This window comes from Limulus polyphemus, unplaced genomic scaffold (assembly GCF_000517525.1).
Source record: "Limulus polyphemus unplaced genomic scaffold, Limulus_polyphemus-2.1.2 Scaffold3954, whole genome shotgun sequence".
Taxonomy (NCBI): domain Eukaryota; kingdom Metazoa; phylum Arthropoda; class Merostomata; order Xiphosura; family Limulidae; genus Limulus; species Limulus polyphemus.
Window position 1 is genome coordinate 8,726 of NW_013669564.1, and position 4,169 is coordinate 12,894.

Sequence of the window (4,169 nt, forward strand, 5' to 3'; positions counted from 1 at the left end):
AAGAATAAACCAGTTTTATTAAGTAAAGACTTGTGTCGCTAAAATTTCGTCGGAACGAAGTTACGGAAAAATCAATTAACGGAGACGTAACATTATGAATTCAACCATTTATTTCCAGCTGATGTCAATGAATTTAGTTTTTAGATGATGTTTGTACCTACCACGTGCACTTTCCAACCTAGATTCAATTTGTTGTAAATGTTCTTGATATTTAGGTGCTGTTTTCATATTCACAACACTCTAACTTGAATTATCCAGATCATCATTGTTGTTACTGAACTTTGAAATAACCTCTTCTTTCACTCTGGTAAAAATATTATAAAATCAAACAACACATTCATAAGATGAATAAAAATTATAAGTGGCATCACTAAAGCAGACAAAAACATAGTCTCTTTACAGTTTACTAATTTAACATTTCAAAATTCTAGAATGATCTAAACATCTTTACTATTCTTTCATTACCCTAAAAAAACTGGAAAATGTTTACTGATCAGTGTGAGAGTGCTGAAGAGTAGAGACTCCATCATTAATGAGGATTAACCTTTATTATTAAAAAATTGCTTAAAGAAATGAAAATTTAAATCAGAAAAAGTAGCCCCCCCCCCCAAAAAAAAAGATGAAAATGAGCATTAAAATCAACACAAACACGTGTATAAGGGCTAATAATAGAAAATGATCATGGATGAAAATGTCACATGTGTTATACACATTAAGAGTGGTTAGATTTACAAACCCACAAAAACAGGAATACTAATAACCTCCTCAGTTGCAACATTCGGAACAGATACAACCTCTAGATTGGAGTGATATGTAATTATCGTTTGGATCCAAATATGCTTGCCACTCAAGAATTTACTTATACTCATATAAACCACTCTGAAATGAATACAACAAAATCAAAACTTGGGTTAAGGCCACTAAAAGCAAAGCAATAGTTTGAGTGCATTAACTTACTAGGGTGTATTCAACTGCCACAGAAGCAGATGTTGAAAAGTGCAGGAACATCCAAGGAATATGAAGCTGGAAGATTATGTGATGCAAACTGAAAATAATTTGGTTCATTTGATGATGCAGATAGAGAGGAACTGGTTTCGGTATAATGAATATACAGATAGTCAAGTGGCTTTGCAGAATTACTGTTACCAGATGGATAAAAGCACCAAAATTTTATGTGGGTCATTCAGGTCCTTATATTCAAGCTAGAAACCCTCTGGAATTTTGCCCAGTATCACAGAATGACATTGAAATTCATAATGGTCAACATACATGGTAAAAATAAAGTATATCACTCAGCTGTTCCTTAAGTATTCACAACAAAATGGTGCTACAGCCAAAAAACTGTATTATTAGGTAGCTTAATATGTTCTGTAAGAGTAAGTGAACCAGAATCACAAAACTCTATATCTGACAGTATTTGTTTTATGATCATATATTGTTGTTTGTAGGTAAACTGTGAATATTATCAGCAAGGTGACACATGATGGATTTGGAATGAAATCATTGCATCATTTGCTAGCAAGACTATGTTAAACCTTTGAAACGTTCTTTCAAATGCTCTTGAAAAAAGTAATAAAGAAGGATGCCTACACATAATTTCTGACAGATGTAGCATAATTCCAGGTCATTTGTACAGTTCCTGTTAAAATGAACTTGACAATTTTCAGACAAAGAAAAGTATTTTTAATCTTAAAATAAAATTACTTTGCATACTGGATAATCAACATTCTGAAAGAAAGCTTTCTTTAAGAAGAGAAAGAGTACAGGCAATTTTACCACCTATCATGTATCCCAACACAAATTGTGCCATTTAAAGTTCAACAATTCTAAATTCCTGAAAGTAAAGAAGAGAGGGAGAAGCACAAATCAGCCTGAAAAGAGAAACGCCAGTAAATGTCAGGTACTGAACATTCAAAAGTGCAACTTTTATGAGTAAATAAACAACAAAGGTAATTTTCATGAGTTCTCTGCATCAGATGCTGACAAAAAATGTATCAGCCATGGCCACAAAATACAAAACACTCGGCTTTCAACTAGAACTGCTGGAGGAGATCTAATTGCAGTAGGGAAAATATAACATTTGAAATATCTGGTGAAATTGAGAAATAGAAATCAAAGTCTCACTAGAAGGTTAAAATAAGAACCATCAAGAACAGATAAAAAAAATGAATGAGTCTAGAGCACTTATAGAACTCACTAACTATATTGATAAATCTGTGGAACTGCCTCAAAGGCAATAATTTGCCAATAAGACTAGATTGAAAGGTCAACTGCTGGAATGCTTTCCAAAGGTACAGGAATACAATAAAAGAATCAGATAGTTGTCAGCATTTTGTATGGCAAGGTTAAACAACTTTAGGACTAAATGGCTATTTCTTTCTGGGAACACAATGGTGAATAGTTTCCTACTTATCTACAGACTAAAGAAAGGAATGTTTACTGCTAGACAATTTGGACCACAGTCTTAGGTCAATTATTGGGAAAGCCAACCTGAACTGCACACCTCTTTACAAGTGCAAATGTAAAGGTTCTGTAAAATATGCATGTAAATATTAAAGGTTTGTTAGTTTATACATCTCTGGATCTCAGAATCCCTATTCTTTCTATAATTGGCTGGGGTATGTTAACCCAATTCAAAACAGAGCTTGGAGTTTTTCACACTGACTATTGGCCATCTTGTGTATCAGTGTTGTACTTAAATAGTATAAAAAATTCAGAAGGGCTCCTAGTCTAATTTTTAAACCTTAGGACTTAAAAGAAACCAAAGTAAAATTTGGGGCTTTTATCCACTATATAACGGTAATGTTAAAATATGACTCCACTTATCTAGGGCAAACTTCATCCATTCTAGTTCATGTGACTGAATGCTTTGATCACTGACAATATCTTGTGAGCTGGGGGTCACCACAGCTTGCTCAAGGAGGATCTATTTTTGAGATTCTTATAATTGTTATAACTCAAGTAACAACAGGGGCTTCTCCTTCAATTTAGAATTAGTATGTCCAAATCTGTGTCAGCTGTACCAGTCAAATTAAATTTGAAGTCTTCACAAGTGAATATATACATGAAATTGTGAAGTTCACCAACGCTAATTTATGAAGATGCAACACTGCCAACAGATATAATACAATGGTTCCCAATATTGTCTTTTAAGTTTAACACAGCGAGGTGCAGTGGCTTTGCAATCACCTTGTCCATTAACATTCATTGATTCTATTAAAATTAAAATGACAGCAGTGTCTTAGCTTTGGCAATCAGTTTCATATATTTTTGTTTCAAAACTGGAGTATATCCATCTTAACTCTAGACATAAAATTAAAAAGAAAAGCCTGACACCAGAGAGTTACAATTTGAATACAACCACACAAAAGCTTGTTTAAATTTGTGAGATGGTGAATTATATTTTTATTTTGTTATGGTTTTATTTACTATTCATTTATTATTTCTTCTACCGTTTAGTTTTGCTATGAATGTTTAGTTACATTAAAGCGCTAACTCACCTTCTACTTCTATCTGATCACATTTATTTGGTATGTATAATAATAATGACGCCAGTTTCCCCTAGAGGTAACGCACAGATATTATTAATATTCTGAAAGATTATGTAAATTTATTGTAATCGTCAGTCACACTAAGCGTGTTCGTAAACTAAAACACATTTAGCGGAATCCTTGAAAAACGTTCGTAAATTAAGCGGAGATGAAGCAGTATTAAATAGAAGCCCTGCCATAAGCTTAAAAGTTCATTAGATATAGCTAAAACGTGTTATTGTTGATTGTTACTCTATATTGTTATCGATTATGAAGTTGTTTAAATTCATAAAATTATAAAGGGACAAAAAGAAGCTTATTACCCCATCAAGGATGTCCCTTCTAGCTCCCAACCATAACCACCCCTTACTACTCATGTATTCATCCAATCTTTTCTTGAACTCGGTTAAATTTTCTGCATCCACCACCCTTAAAGGCAGCTCATTCCAAAAGCCAACAACTCTGTTTGAAAAGTAATACTGTCTAAACTGCCGACGACTCCTAAACTGCCGAAATTTGAAATTATGACCTTTTGTCCTATTGTCATTGCTAAACTCAAAAAGGTTTGATGGATCTAAATTATCAATACCCTTAATAATCTTAAACACCTCAATCAAATCCCCTCTGACCCTTCTCCTC

General features: G+C 33.3%; 1 pseudogene; it reads right to left on the reverse strand.

Annotated features, from left to right (window-relative positions):
- The window catches only part of LOC106470341, an 80,440-nt pseudogene that overhangs the window by 5,917 nt on the left and 70,354 nt on the right, over positions 1–4,169 (reverse strand).